The sequence below is a fragment of the Phyllostomus discolor genome, chromosome 1 (assembly GCF_004126475.2).
Source record: "Phyllostomus discolor isolate MPI-MPIP mPhyDis1 chromosome 1, mPhyDis1.pri.v3, whole genome shotgun sequence".
Taxonomy (NCBI): Eukaryota; Metazoa; Chordata; class Mammalia; order Chiroptera; family Phyllostomidae; genus Phyllostomus; species Phyllostomus discolor.
Genome location: NC_040903.2, coordinates 54,918,444 through 54,935,087, shown reverse-complemented (window position 1 = coordinate 54,935,087; position 16,644 = coordinate 54,918,444). Strand labels below are relative to the sequence as shown.

At 41.9% G+C, this 16,644-nt stretch overlaps 1 protein-coding gene across 2 annotated transcripts in view; it reads left to right on the top strand.

The window, feature by feature from the left end:
- Window positions 1-16,644, top strand: part of SVIL (supervillin) — a 213,392-nt gene that overhangs the window by 38,094 nt on the left and 158,654 nt on the right. For both annotated transcript variants that reach the window (XM_036022710.1, XM_036022716.1), the window contains one exon: window positions 15,207-15,306. The gene's annotated coding sequence lies outside the window, so the exon portion shown is untranslated. The remainder of the gene's footprint in view (window positions 1-15,206; window positions 15,307-16,644) is intronic.

Here is a 16,644-nt window from a genome sequence, read left to right as displayed (position 1 = left end):
GGCTCCTAGCAGTCATGGTGTTCCCAGTTTCATGTGGGGTCATACATGTGGCTGGGCTCATTGACATGATTGCTGCAAAGATATGTGTGGTAGAAAGAAGCATGGCTCCCCAAAGAATCGTGGTTCACATCCTGATCTTTAGAAGCTGTGAGTATGTTAGGTTATGTGGCAATAGGAATTGCTGGTCAGCTGACCTTGACATGGGATGATTATCCTGGACAATCCACCTGGGACCCAGGACCCAGGTGAGTCCAGTGTAATCACAGGGCCCTCTGAAGTGAAAGATCGAGAGAGAAGAGTCTGTGTCTGAGTGAGGCCATGTGCTGAAGTCTCCAAACCTGTGTTGCTTTGGAGACGGAAGAAGGGGCCATGAGCCAAGGAATGCAGGAGAATGGTAGAAGCTGGAAAGGGGAAGGAAATGGATTCTCCCCTGGAGCCTTCAGAAGGAACCAGCTCTGCCAACACCTTGATTTTTAGCCCAGTGAGAACCTCTGGAATGCAGATAATAAATTTGTGTTGCTTTTAAGCCACCCAGTGTGTAGTAGTTTGTTACAGCAACAATAGGAAATAGTTCAAGATGGAAACCTATCTCTCTTTTGGAAACATGAGGCCCTCTTAGTTTTTTATGGTATATAATATAATGGAAAATTTATGGCATATAAATAACTCAAAGAATAACCTGTCAAAATTAATTCTAAGATATCTCTAAGCTCATTTATTTTACTAGAGCAAGGGCAGGATCTTTTGTTTCTTCACTATTATATCCTCACTGCCTAGTTCAGTGCCTGACTCATTTTTGAATGAATAAATCTCTTTTAACTAAATCCATGAAAAACAAAAACAACTATCTTTTCAAAGAATTTATTTATGATGTATCACTATTATTAGAAATCTTAAATTCAGACTTGTTATAGACAAAGAATATCACACTTTTCATTGTCATTCAAAGGCAAGAGGTTTGGTTAGAGATTTTTTTTAAGTTGTTGGGTTTAAATAAGAGTCATTATTGCTTGCCTGCATTCTAGGAACATCTTTGTACCTACTCACAGTTGCAGTGTCAACCTGCCCTACGTCTCTGTTCAATAAAACTTCCATAATATGTAGTAAGTTGTAATATTAAATCAATGACCAAAAAATTGCTCATTATTTGTGAGACTCAGTTTGGGAATCCTGATATTATTTACTAATATTAATAATATTATTAGTGATCTTTACATGGCATCTTTTAGAATTAAGAATATTTCTAGTGTTGATTTATTATTTCTTCACTCAATCTGAAAAAATCTTTGCTAGGATCTTACTAAGTGTCAACCACTGGGGAAACAAAGGCAGATCAGAAACGGCACTTCCCAGAGGAATCCACAGTCTAGCTGGGAAGAGAGGCAAGTGGGTAGATAATGAGAGTATGCAGTAGCCAGTGGCAAAATAAACTGTGGTGCCAAGAAGAGAAAACTTCCAACTCTGCTGGGAGAATACAGCTGAGACGAAGACTCTTAAACCAGGTACCAAGGGACCAGAAGCACTTTGGCAAGTGGAAGAGGAAGTCATGTATTATTAATTGCCTACTGAACCTCAGGCACTGTGCTGGGCACTTTCCTGTGTAACTCTGTTGTTTAATTTTTACCCTGAGGAAAATGATATTCTAATTAAGTAACTTGCAAAACCACTTAGAGTGGGATTTATATTGTCTTAGAAGTCATGGGTTTTAAAGTAGAGGTGGGCAAACTTTTAATGGAAAGAATGAGAGTATTTTAGGCTTGTTGGACCACACGGTCTCTGTCATGATGATTCGTGACACTCTGCCACTGTAGCCATGGGGAAACCAATGAGCATGGCTGTATTCCAATCAAGCTTTGCTGATAAAAATAGGCAGTGGGCTGGATCTGGCCCACGGGCTGCAGTTTGCTGACTCCTGTTCTAGAATGGCAATTACGGCTACCATTTTGTTTTGGAATATTGCTGGAGAGGGAGCTTGTTTGCTTCTCAAGTGGCCAGTGACAGCTTCACAATGGGTTATAGATCCTCACCAAGAAATAATAGCAGACGAGATTAATAGTGGAAGTTCAGACTGACCCAATTTTCGAACATTTCACATAGTTGTGATTAATATTTAACAGACCCCTGAAAATCCAAATAGAATACATCTTTAGGTCATTACAGATGAGTCCAAAGAGAAAACCACAGCAATTCAGTCTTGGCAGAGTATTTGACATTTTGAGGGTATTGTTGGTGCTTTAACTCTTAAGATTAAAAAAAGAAAGAAAGGAAAAAGAAATAGGGAAGATTTGTCTGGAATCATTGGGAAAAATAAGGTAAAGATCTGAACTGTTGACCTGGGAGAAGCCTTGGGCGCAAAGCCTTGAAGCTGCTGCCTTCTGGGAAAAAGCAGAAACATCTGGTTAGTGTAACGCTGAGGGGCTGTGTGAAAGGAAGTCCTAAGTCCCGATTAAAAAGCAGAACACATCTTGACATTTTTAAACAGCAAGCTAGAAAAATCTGTCTGCAATAGCTGATACTGTGGGAAAAGTCACTAAATTTGAAGATTTGAGTAAGGAATCCTGTAGAGCAGTGATTTTCAACCTTTTTCATTTCATGGCACACATAAGCTAATTAGTAAAATTCTGCAACCCCCCAAAATATATTTTTCCCATCTGACAAAATAAATAGGAATAATATTGATTCATTCACACCAGACAGTTATTGTCGTGTTGGCTGCTGTCATTTTTTAATTTGACAACCGAAGAGAAAAGAGGTCAGTGCCCCTGACTAAATAGGTGCTGCAGGTTTTAAAATTTTTTACAGCATACCAGTTGAAAATCGCTGCTGTGCAGCAAAATGTGAATTTTTTTGAGAAGAGATCTTTGAGAAGAGATCCTAAGACACAGAGAGTGGTAGGAAAACACTGGAAAACCACGAACGGATCCCAGAAATGTTCCCGAAAGGAAACATTGGGAAGCCGATGATGGGAACTGGATGAGCATGGCTACTTTGGAGGACTAAGTTCTTTTGAGTAAAACTTTTGAAAAACCAAAAGCAGACTAAATTTATGAGATTGTTTCAAGTTCGGATGGTTTGAACTGGACTGAAACATTTTCCCACCAATGGAAGTAGATTAAAAGTGACGTCTGCGGCTGCCACCACTGGAGGTGCCTGTGCTTGGTGCCCCGGAGGGTTTTAATCTGGTTCCCCAACAGGCTCTGTGCTGTTGCCCTCGGGATTGAGTTGGGGTGTGGGGTGGGGAGGAAGAGATGGAAAATGTGGGAGTTAGCGGGCTACAGTTACTCCAGTCAAAACAATTTAAACTCTTTCTTTTGATTTGGATCCTGGGCATGACCCTTGTCTCGAACGAGGCAGATGTGATTTTGGGCCATGCGCAAAGTCTCATCGCGTGGAAGCTGAGCCCTGAGGGCTCCCTGCCACTGTACCTCACTCTGACTGACAGGCCTCACACTTGAACCCGTCGTGCATTTGTTGCTGTTGTTCTGGCCTCTTCATAAAACTCAGAAAGAGCTTCCTCAGCATAGACATCATAGGGCAGCTGAAGAAAATATCTGTAAAGCAGATAAATGCTTTGATGTAGATTATGTCGAACAAAACAGTGTTTATGTAAAAGGCTTTAACATGTAAACCAATTAAAGAGTCTTATAATTTGACTTCTCTTTCCCATCGGACAAAGCTTTTTTTATATTGTAAATTTAGAAAAGAATATTCGCATTCTGCAATCTGGCTGACTTTTTTACCCCCTTTTAGTAAAGGTTAAATAAAAGAATCTTCAAAGCATTGTTGATGGATTGTAGGAAGCTTTGAAGTTTTTATTAGCTTCACTGGAAATCTTTGTTTCCTGGAAAGCTCACTAGTAAAGCAGATAGTTTCTTACAGAAATCCTTTTCTTAGCTGCATGTAGTAAATAACCTAGTCAGTGGGGTTGCTATTGCAAGGTAAAATTAGTATCTCAGCTGGTCCTGACTCACCTATTTCCATTGTAAAGAAAGTCTTAGGGTATAATGTTATTTGGGTTCAATTAACCTTTCCTTTCCTTTAATTCTGCTCTCTAACTCTCTGATAGCAACAGCATACACACTTTCCAGCAACAGACCCCAGCTCTTAAATATGGAGCTAACTTGCTCCCTCTCAGCACCTTTCATCTCAGTCAATGGCACCATCATGCACCCAGGTGTCCGACCAGTCTGACCACTTCTCATCTCCCCCACTGTCACCACCCTGGCTAAGCCTTACTGTCTCTATTTTGATGACTGTGGTGGCCTCCTACCCACTTCTCTGCTTTTTCTTGTCCACTTCTACATCTACTACCCCCAAAGTCTGTTTTCCTTGGATCAAGTAGAGTGATTCTTTAAAACTAAATCAAGATCATGTCAGTCTCTTGCCCACACCCAACCGTGGCCTCTGGTGACTCCAGATAGAACCCAAAGTCCGTCTTTGGTGCACAGCCCATGCGATCTGTGCTCAGCTACCTCTAATCGGCATCTCCAGGCACTCTTCCCTTCCCTTGCTCCAGCCACACTCTCCACCTTGCTAGTCCCTAGGACTCAGCAGTCACACTTCCATCTTAAGACTAGGGAATCTGCACTAGTTCTTGCCTCCTCCTGCGGCACACTCTTCCTCTGGGTTCTCACCAGCTCTCTTCCAAAGGCTCCCGGGATGTGCTCAGATACTAACTTTTCAGAGACACCTGAACTCTTTATCGAACATAGAAGCTCTACACTGGCCCCCCATTCCCTTACCCTGCTTATCCTTCCCAGCTCTTATTAGTTGACATTCAGGCTGTTATTGATTGATGAGTTTATTTGTCTATTCATCTATTTACAATTTGTCTGTCACTCCCAAGAGAATGTGAGCTCCATAATGATGGGGATTTTCATTTGTCATTGTATCTTTCATGTCTAGCACACACAAACAGTCAGGATGTACCTGCTCCGTTTTGAATGAAGGAAAGAACCAGAATCGTTCATATCATTTTGGGTCTGCCTGTGAAGACCACGTCACAGTGCAGTCATGTTCAATAGCACATGTTTTTCAAAGTCTCCTGTCCTACTAAAGGGTTGCCATTCAACAGTCAAGGTTTAGCTTAGATTTAGTTCCCTGAAGATTTCAGCAGTAACCAGGTTTCTCCTCAGTGAGTTCAGTGTAAGAATCGTGGTACCAGAGCTTCTTGGCTAATTAATGGTTTTATAGCGGCGACCTGTGTAGATAGACAGAGCCATTGGAATCTTACTTGCCTTCTTTCCTTAGTGACTAGCAGACACATTTTTAGCACAAGGAGAAAGAGCCACATATTCAAGTCTATTTTTAATGTGGGAGAGTTCCAATAATTACATAAACACTCAGGGGGTACTTTAATAAATTCTATATGACTAAAGAAGTTTTTTCTCCTACAAATGATCAACTAGTAATCTTCCTATAAATACTGCCTGAGAAGAAATTGGAGGTAGTAGTTAATAGAGGAGGTTGGCTAAATGGTTTGTAAAACCTTGTAGAAGATAAAGTAGCCCCATTCCATGAGATAATTGTGTTGGCTTAATTGCTGACTTGCTTTTAAAAAGTCAGGTGTATTAATATATAAATTATATACAGTGAACTTCATTCTTTTAAAAAGTGTACAGCTGTGAGTTTTGATAAGCACATGCACTTATACAATCTAAGTGTAACCACCATAATCAGAATATACATTTTTATCATCCTGAAATGTTCCTTGTACTCCTGTGTAATCAGTTCCTCTACTTAGCCCCTGGCAACCACTGATCCATTTTTTTATCCTTATAGTTTTGCCTTTTCCAAAATGTCATATGAATAGAATCAAGTCGTATATAGCATTTCAAATCTCACTTAGATTAATGCACTTGAAATTCACCCATGTTGCATGTTATCAGTAGTTTGTTCTTTTTCATTGCTGAGTAGTATTCCATTGTGTGAATATAGAGTTTGCTTATCCATTCACCAATTGATGAGTATTTGGGTTATTTTTAGTTTATGGCAATTAAAAATGAAACTCTCATAAAACATCTTTATGGGAACATACATTTTAATTTTTTCTTGGATAAATACCTAAGAGTGTGGTTGCTGAGTCATATGGTAAGTTTACGTTTAACTTTATTTTAAAAATGGCCAAACTGATTTCCGATGTGGCTGTAGTATTTTCCATCCCCATCGGTAAGGTATGAGGATCCTGTGAGCTGGTTTTTAATGCCCAAGTACTAATGCCCAGAGTGCTTTTCCTTCAAAAGTCCTTCAACCCTCCACTGTCGCCTGAGTTTCTGTTTTCCATCTCTGCACATAACGCTAAGTTCACATCTGTTGTACTTGGTTGTAGTGAGCTAGATTAGACTGTTGTAGAGGGGAACGGCAGCCCTGCATGGGACTGCATGCGAGCGAAGCAGGCTCGGGGGCATCTGTACGAGGTGGCCACCCCTGCTCCAGCTCTAGGCGGAGATTGCTAATGTTTCCTCCCAGCTGTGGGGACTTTCACAGTGGTGAAGATTCATTCTGACCTAGGCAGAGAAGTCAAAAAAAACCTGTGGTTATTAAAAGATATATAGGTTTATTGAAAGAATATAGATTAATCTTGGAGATACTATGAAGTGTGTAGAATCGTAAATAGGTGTTTTTCTCTCTGTTAAAGCTTTTACACTATTTTTAAATTAGTGGTACATATAACATAGTGTTTAAAAGTGGGAGCTTTGGAGCCAAATGCTGCTACTAACCACCTGCGTGACCTTGGGCAATGTCTCTATGCCTTAGTTTCCTCATCTGTAGAATCGGGACAATAAGAGTAGTTAGTAGTAGTGATTAAGTGGTTAATTTTTATATAGTGCTTAAAACAGTGCCTGGCAAGATTTAATGATACACGAGCATTAGTTGCTGTTGCTATTGTTCTTAACTAAATTTTATCCCCAATAAAACCTGTTTTTCATGTACATGTCTCATTTTTACAGTTCCTAAGTACTAGCTACCTGTTCAAAGAATGACTGAAATTCAGGTAACAGTGGGAACCAGAATATTATGGCATTACCTAGAATACTGTCCAGTCTCAGGTTATCCTCAGGTGTGTGTTAATACTCACATAGGTTGACTCAATGCACATTTTTTAAGTGGTACCAGATCTTGGGTCTGGCTGGGTTCTTTCTCTCAGTCTCAGAAGCTCAGGACATGGCTGTGGTTTCTGGGGGGCAGCATCCTCCTGCCTCGGTCCCTGCTTCCCCCACTTGAGGGGTTGAGTCTGATCACTCTGTCAGGGTTAGACATTTGTGCACTAGATTTTTAATCATCATCTCTCTCTCTCTTCCTAGTAGCTTTTTTTGGTTGTAGTTGTTGTTGCTACCTCCATACAAAAATAATTATTTTTCAGCCTAGCTTAACAACTTTTCTTCTGACATTTCTTTGCAGTGACCACGGGTCTAGGGAGCAGGTTTGGCCTGACTCTCCTATTTGGCAGCTAGGACAGTCAGATTGCCTCTGTTTGTGCACTGCCTCAGGGTGCAGCCAGCTAGCAGGCCCCTCTATCCCCCTCAGGGATGGAGCGGGGCTGGCCCCTGTGTGCGCAGGCTTTGACACAGCGCTACACAGTGGTTCATGCACTTCAGAGTTATCACAGGGGTGAAGGATTTCATTGTTGTTCTAAGCATGTCTGCAGGCTAGCTCAGGGCTCACAAATGCACTGTTATTTTAAAAGCTTCTAAGAGCTGAGAGTTATAAAATGCAAAGTTGTGAGATGCACTACTGAATTCATAGTAGCCTTTCTGTTTGTCCTACTAAATATGCAATTACTAGAATGGGGGGAGGGTAATGAAATTTATAACATAACAAAGGAGCTCCTTATATTTGAAGCTCTTGAGACCCACCTGTGTAACATGCACCCAGAGACATTACTTAGAGATCAGAGAAAGGAGGTGAAAGTGGCCAGGAGGCAGGCATCACCTCCCTACCCATCACCTCCTTACCCATCAGGAGGTTGGTAGGTGGAGCATGCAGGACAGTGAACCCAAGTCCTAGTGCACACTGTTAGCAAGTGCAACTGGCACATCAATAATTTTTTTATTTGGTGTTCATTATTCAGTTAGGAAACAGAGCAAGGCCTAGCATAATTATCTTATTTTTGTGAAAACATGTACATGTGAAGCCAGTAAAGAAGAGCAGAAAATATTTGTCTCCATCAAGTGCTGAACTGATGGCTTGACAGTGTTGAGGAGGCCAAAGAGGCATCAGAACGTGATGGTTGCTTCACACCCATGCCCTCCACTGGGAGCCCCCGCTGCCCCGGGCAGAGGAAACGGAGCGCTCTCTTCTGTGAAGGGTCTCCGTTCTCTTTGTGCTGTGCAACTGTACATTTAGAGTGCCTCCTGAACTGCCTGTAAAAATATACTCACGTGGTGATTTCAGACTTGCTGACGTTTAAACCCAATTGCAGGAAGCCTTGGTGCTCCTTGAGACACTGTGAAATGTCCAAGTGTTGTCTTCTTTTCTCCTCTCTTGCAGCTTAGGACATTATGGGTTTGGGTATTATACATAAAATATACGAGGCCTGTCCAGAAGGTATCCAGCCATGTACTATGAAAAATACAGACATTTATTGAAGAAGAACAAAGAACATTGTACACAGGACAATGATGCCTCAGTCCCCTTCAAAGTAGAAATTTTGGGACCTCACACAGTTCTCCCAATTGCCATACGCTGCCCTGTTGTATTTTCCTGAATCTCATCGATGGTTGGAAATCTCTTCCCATTCAAAAATGATTTTAGTTTTGGGAAAAGCCAGAAGTCACAGGTCACCAAGTCTGGACTGTAGGGGGGCTGAGTCACCTGGGTGATTTGATGTTTCACCAAAAAACTCTGCACGAGACGTGATGCATGAGCAGGCACATTGTCATGATGAAGCTGCCAATCACCAGTTGTCCATACCTGCAACCTTCTGAATCATCTGAATAGTTTTCTTGGAGAAATTTCCAAGCTTAATGCAGAATTTGATGCAGATTCATTGTTTTACTCACTCAGTCATTTTGAATATGATGGCCACACAGTACACAGGTTCACTCAACAGTGTCTACTGCCCCCACTGACTAGTACAGCAAAGTCATCATTGTTCACACAAATGCATTCAACTCCACTCTCCTTGGCTGCCAGATTGCATCAATGTCACTCAAACCATTCTCATTATATAGACAATGGCTAGACTTTTTCTGGACAGACCTCACATATGTATATATGTATGTATATGTATTCGTGTATGTAGACAAGGGCCCCTTACCCACAGTTTTGCTTTCTGTGGTGTCAGTTACCTGCATTCAACCACAGTCTGAAAATAGTAAATCGAAAATTTCAGAAATAAACAGTTTAAAAGTTTTAAATTGTCCACCACCATTCTTAGTGGTGTGAGGAAATATCACACCATCCCCCTTGGTCCCACCCAGGACACGAATTATACTGTTACGCAGCATCTCCATGCTGTGTACACTCCTCTCCCCTTAGTCAGTAGCCATCTTGGCTGTCAGATCACCTGTCCCGGTGTCACAGTGCTCCCATTCCAGTAACCCTTATTTTACTTAATGTGTGGCCCCAAGTGCAAGAATAGTTTCAGTTTATCATGTACAGGAAAAAACATAATCTGTCTAGGGTTTGGTACTGTCTGTGGTTTCAGACATCCACCAGGGGGATCTTAAGAGTGTATCCACCACATATAAGAAGGGACAACCCTGCGTGTGTGTGTGTGTGTATACATACATATGTATTTATTTTGTATATGTACCTGTATACACATCTATCTATCTATCTATCTATCTATCTATCTATCTATGTATATACTTAATTACTAAGTATAAAGTTGTCTGTTTCTATATTTCTTAGTCAGTTTGAGCTGCTATAACAAAATATCACAGACTAGGTGGCTTAAACAACACACATTCATTTCTTACGGTATTAGAAATAGGGAATTCCAAGATCAAACTGTTGGCAAATTAAGTTACCACTGAGGGCCCACTTCATGGTTTTTGGGCAGCTGCCTTCTTACACGTGGTGGAGGGCAGAAAGAAGAAGCAAGCTTTCTCTGTCTCTTCTTATAAGAGTACTAATCCCATCATGAAAGCTCCACCTCCCGACCTAATTATCTCCCACAGGCCCCACCTCCTAATGACACTGCACTGGGAGTTAGAATTTCAACAAATGAGTTTTGGGGGAATACAAACATTCAGTCCATGACACTATATTTGGATGTGAAAAATAATATAAAATCATATTCACAAGTACATAGATCTATCAAACAGCAAACTGAGTTTTTCTTCAATGTTTGCTTGCTACTCATTTATTCATTTTGTGGTTGCTATTAGGCAAGTAGTAGGAGACCACAAATTTTGAAAAAAAAAAAGAGAAAAAGCTGAGAATTTTGCTCATTAACTTGGTTTTTCCACCTGTACTTTTGGATAATACCCATGTCCTTTGAATTTTGAAATGGAAGACCTCCCAGGATTTTGCAAGAGCATATTTGAAAATGTATAAGAACCTGCCACTGCCTTTTAGGAAACTGTGCTGTAATGTAAAATATGGGAAACTCACCCAATAGTGGCATAGAGCCCATAAAGTGAGAATTGTGTGCCCATGGGAAGATATCCCCAAGGGCAGAGGGGTGGTAGTGTTTCTGGATCTCACCAGGGAGGATTTGGGGGCTTATTTTAGCACCCTCTCCTTCATGTGTCCCCACGTCAGTTGCTATTTCGATTGTGAGCATCTTCCTGCAGCTGGCGATGTGCTGGTTGCCAGAAGCCCTCACGGGCGGGCGGGGGAAAGCCTTGGCCCTGTGCCCACTGGCAACCCTGTTGGTCTCTGAGCGTCTGGTCGTTGAGCACTGGATTCATGCTTATGGAATAATAAAAACATGCAACACCAGGTAAGATTCTGGCTCATGCAAACCCAGTCATTTTAGAGAAAAAATAAATACACATGAAACAGAGATAACTCTCAATTGCAACAAGTAGAGTATAAAAAGTTGTTACAGTCAAATTGTACCTGACATGCACATTAGTATACTCTTACTCAGTGAAGACTATCAATATTTATTTAGTAAAAAATTCAGTACTTAGGAAAATATTCACTGTTCTGTGTATATTATCCTAATGTATAAAAATATTACAATCATAATAGTTCAGGGACACAAAATCTCCTGTAAATTTCTTGACAAATAAAGTGGTCTGGTGTTAATACTCTTAATATGTTATATTATTTGTTTTATTTCAAGCTTCTGTAACCACCCCCCAATATTACAGTGAAGCCAAGGCAGTTTCATGCGCCATTGACAGCTGTCCTCTCCTCTTCATAAAGGCGCAGCGGTGAGCGCAGTGATCGTTGAAGGGACCCCCTCTCCCTCAGTGTCCCTGTTGCCCTATCTTCTAGGGGACATTCCTGCTGTGGTCATTGTTCATTCACCTCTAACCTTGGCTCCCATACTTGACAACCTATTCACTTACTAATAGTTTCGCCATCAAGTTGCGTGGCCCTGCAATTAACGCTAGCAGAGTGACACCATGGGGGCCAGTATAGTAAGTACATGTCTGAGGTGTGATGGAACGGGGCTGTCCCTAGATTGTTACAGACCCATGGTGACATCTGTGAGTTATTGTGTGTTTCCAGTCAATGGATACCTTCTTTTTTATTGTTATTCTCTTACAGTTGTACCAATTTTCCCCCTTTGCCTTCCTCTGCTCAGCCCACCTCCCTGCTCCCACAGTCAATCCCCACACCATTGTCCATGTCCATGGGTCATTCATACATGTTCTTTGACTAGTCCCTTCTTCTTCTTTCCACTATTATCCTCCTTCCTCCCCTCCAGCCACTGTCAGTCTGTTTCATGTTTCCATGCCTCTAGTTCTGTTTTGCTTGTTAGTTTATTTTGTTCATTAGATTCCTCTTATAAGTGAGATCATATGGTATTTGTCTTTCACTGACTGGCTTATTTCACTTAGCATAATACTCTTCACCTCTATCTGTGCTGTTGCAAAAGGTTGGAGCTCCTTTTTTCTTTCTGCTGCATACTATTCCATTGTGTAAATGTACCACAGTTTTTGATCCACTCATTTACTGATGGGCACTCAGGCTGTGTCTGGCACTCGGCTATTGTAAATAGCACTACTATGAACATTGGGGTGCATAGGTTCTTTTGAATTGGATGCCTTTTAGTAGGTACATGGTTTTGTTGACTTGAAGGCACTTTATTGTTTTTTACAGATATTTAATAATAATAATTATGCTATTGATTGATTGATTGACTGATTGATATGGCTGCTCCAACCCTGGGTGGCTGAGAATTATAGTGGTCATTTATAATCAGACGTTTGGCACAGATTCAGGACAGAGAAGGGTCCCTGAGGAAGACATTAGGTGGTCGGGGAAGGCCACATGGAACCTGGAGGTATCTGAGCTGAATCCTGCAGTGTATCTTGAGACTTATATGAGAGTGGGAGGCAATGCCCATGGCTCTGGGAGTTAGTGCTCAGGGCTCTGGGAAAATATCTTGAAGGACTTCCTTTCCTTTCCCTAGGCATCCAGGGAAAGAAAGATAGGAGCAGGTAGCCAGAGAAAAAGTAGTTCCATGTAGTTCTCATGGAAGCCATGTCCCAAGGGTCTCTAATGGAGGACCCTTGGATGTCTGGTGGAGGGGGACAAGACCCTGCTAAATCCTCTGGACCAAGAGCCACCTGCCACTGTAATAGTTAAGTGTGAATAAAATACCAGAAATGTCCCTTCACTGTGGGCACCTCAGAGTACCCCCTGTCAAACCTAAGTCTTTTGAGACGTGAAGGTAAAAGTGTGTTTCTCTGGCATGTCTTCCCTCTAGATGGTCTGGAGTTAGTCACAAAGTTGGGTCAGAGTTTTTGCATAGGGATTGGTCATTATCTGAAAGTCAAGTATAAGTTCATTTTTTACCTGGAAGAATTAGAAAGGTGGGCAGAGGCCTGGAGAGATAAGACAAGATCTTAAAGGCCTGAGCTTGAGGAAGATGCTCTTCCTGCTGCACGAGCCATATTGGATCATCTTTCCCCAACGCCCTGTTTTCCCTGGACTTTTTTCCATTTTTGGTTGTTTTTATTTTTACAGGTTTAACTAGTTTATTAAACTTCAACCTGTCTCTTGATTTGGACTCTTCCCTGATTGTGGTCTTGCTCTTTTATTTTTCCCAGGGTATCTTACGTATATTAAAGCTGATTTGTTTTGTTTCCCTGTAAGTAACTATATTCTGAAGTTTTGTCATCAAGAGACTGAAGTTTTCCCCTTGTCTTTGGGCAAACCTGGATCCTAGAACTAAACTTTCAGACTTCTCCTGTGTCCGTGGGCTCCTGAGCTGCACTGTAGATTTTCTTCTTTCTGACAGCTGTGGAGCTCAAGTCAACCATACTTCACTCTCTAGTTTGAGAACCCCTGCCCTAGAGGGTGGCTGAGGGGTGGGGCCAAGGCCAGGCAGACGTGCGAACTTAGGCGGAGCTTGGCGCTCTCTATGAAGAGGGAGTGTGGTGCGTGTACCTACCCGGCCCTCAGCCTTCAGCTTCTTCTGGTCCTCTTAGCATTTCCTCCGTTTGATGATTTCCTTTTTTCTTTCTTTTGTGGTCAGTACAGAGAGTACCCTGTTCCAAAGCAGGCAAATTCTTCCCCGAGTTAGTATCCTGAGGAGGAGCCCTGGAGGAAATAGAGGTTTAAATTGGTCTAGTCTAGTTCACAAGGCTGCAAAGCTTTTTAGTAATAAACAGATTTATGGAGGAGGAGGGAAAATTACTTTATTTTTGGCACCAAAAACAACCTACTTGAAACAATAGTTTGTGTTTACCGCAACCACCTACGTGGCTTCCAGTCACGAGTCCGCGGCTGGCTGAATTTCACCAAGCACTGGCGACACTGATGTTTTTTTGCTTTGTGGGAACTTCACACTGGTCAGCTCCCCTCTGACCTCTGAACACAACAGGCTGAATTCCTCATAAGCTGCCTCTCAGCCTGGGCTTCTGGAGGTGAAGCCTGTTCTTGCAATACAAGGTAAGGTAGGCTCTGACACCGTGCCTCCCACAGGCTTCTCAAAACAGACCTGGTCCCAGTTCTGGTCCTTTACAGTGCTGGCATGTCATTGGCTGCTGCCCAGTTTAGGGCTGTCTGTGCTTGAGCAAACTCTTTCCTGAGGTGACCTTTTTAAAAGGTAATGCCAGGAAGTTCTGAATAGACATTGATTAGGAGGAGCTAGGAGGAAGCACCTCAGTAGCTTAAAGTAAAATATTTCCTAAGGCCAATCCTAACCACTAACCAACTTACCAGCTAATTCACTAGGGGCTTCCCTCTAGTCTGGGACCTCAGGGACAGAGCCGTGCTTGTGTTCATGGGCACCCTGTCCCGGCTGAGCCATCAGAACTCCACACCGGCGCTCAGCCACTTTGGGTGTAAGGATTATTACCATGTGAGTCATCTTGCATACAAATTATAGCAGCTAGGAAAATCGCAAGGGGAAATACCAGTACATGTTTGTCTTAGTCCTAGTCTGGTGCACTTTCAGTATGAGTGAGGTTTCCCTTCATGCCCCGGCCTTGGAGGACAATAAATGTTGAAAATTTTGTTGCCTTGGAATTAGTGGCAGGACCGAGTTCCAGCCCGGTCACTCTGGACACCCTAGGCCAGTTACTCCAGTTTCCTAACATTTTTACCCACTGTCTCTTTTTCTGAGGAATGGGGCCTTTGTCAGCTCCTCATGGCTGTACATGGTGAGTTCCAGCTCATTCTCCTTGGGATTCTCAAGTCTCCCTTTGCTCTAGGCTTCTCTCCCCAAAGCCTCTTGTTTGAATCTGATGTAAGTTTGTGTTTTAGAAAGTACTCATATTTACCCAAGATAACTCTTACCTTCAGACCAAATATACAAAATTTCAGTCACCTAATGGTTCAACAGAACCATTAGACTTTAGAGAATTGTTACATAAAAATGACTTTATTCAGTGTTTAAGATAAAGGAGAAAATTTTTTTTAAATGACTTTTTATGAGGTTGAGAAAGATGCTCTAACCACCACCTACAATTTGTAGTTGCTGATGTAAACAGATGATTGAAAGGGAGGACGTGCTTTAGAAGCAGATAATCACAGCAGTGTACCCTGCTTTGCTCATACATGTGGTTGTCGTATGTTATTTGCTATTTTCCTTCTTTGATGTAAAAGTAGAATTTTTTCTTGCTCCTTTTTAGAGAGAGTTCGAGTAGATGATCTTGAAGACCCAGAGAGCTGAACTATGAAGACTTTGAAGTCATTCTACATCTGAAGCCAGATTTAAACATTGGTGTTACAGTAAGTATTCAGGAAAGAAATACAACGGTTTTGTGGTTAACAAAACTGTTAACCACAGTTTTGCCTGCATTCTGAGAATAGTTAAAAGTATGTTATGAGTGGTGAATTTGTTTGAATCACATTCAGCAAATCAGAGCTCTGAGAAAATTGAAGCTCCTTCTGTGATTGGGGTTTTCTTTTTGAACTGAGCTGTGGTTACAAGGGACATTTCAGGGGCTCTGTAAGTGAGACTTTGTTAATGAGACCAGACCCAGCCACAGGAAGGGGCGCGGAAGCGTCCTTCCAGGAACTGTTCTCTCAGAACTGCCTCGCTGGGGCCGTATTTCTCCAAGTGTGTTCCCTAGATCATTACTGTGGTGGGGACAGGCGAAGGAAGATAGGTCTGTGCTCAAATGCGTTTGGAAAACATGGGGTTAAAGATAAACAATCCTCCTTACTGAAGGATCTCAAAACACATGAGCCTTGTTTCTCTCCATGGGTGTGTGTAGTTGCCGGTGTTTCTCAGAGCCCAGTGGGACTCTTTTCTTGTTGAACACCAGCCATAGGTGGTGTTAGAGTCTAAAAATACAACAATAAATGAGACAGGTGGCGTGGGTGTATAGATAGTAAGTAAGGTAAGAAGTAAGGAAGAGCAATTGTTGAGAGGCAGGACAGCATATTTCAGAGAATGGTGTAGGGAGCTCGGGGGCCTGGGTTTTAATCCTGAGTCTGCCACTTATAAACTGCACATCCTTGAATAAGACACTTAACCTCTAAATTTCCATATCTGTAAATTGGTGATAATAGCCCCTATCTAGGAAGGTTGTTTTGAGGATTAAAATGATGAATGCATGTTGGCAATTACTGAACTTAATATACAAGTGTTACCAAATTTGTGCTTACAGTAATCATGGCAGAGTGCTTTGAAGATTATATGAGAGGCTGACTGGGGAAGAGATAGTGGCAGATGGAGTCTTTTGAATGTGATGGTCCAGGACTGCCCAGAAGTAGGTTCCTGTAAATATGAGAAACATTGAGTTAGGCAGATAGAGAGAGCATACACAGGGAGAAGCAAGTGCAAAGGTTTGTGTTTTATGCAGAGAAGCACTTGAGAAAATCCAGGCTCTTTTCATGATTAAAAAAAAAAGAGCCCAAAACTAAACAACAGCAACAAACTAGGAATGAAGAGAACTCCTTTAATCTGAGAAAAGGCATGTGTGAGAACCCGCAGCTAACATTGTACTTGACCATGAAGGACTGAGTGCTTTCCCCTGAAGGTTAGGAGCAAGACAACCGTCATCACTTCTGTTCAGTGTGGTATTGGGGAGTTCTAGCCAGGGCAGTTAGAAAAGACCATAG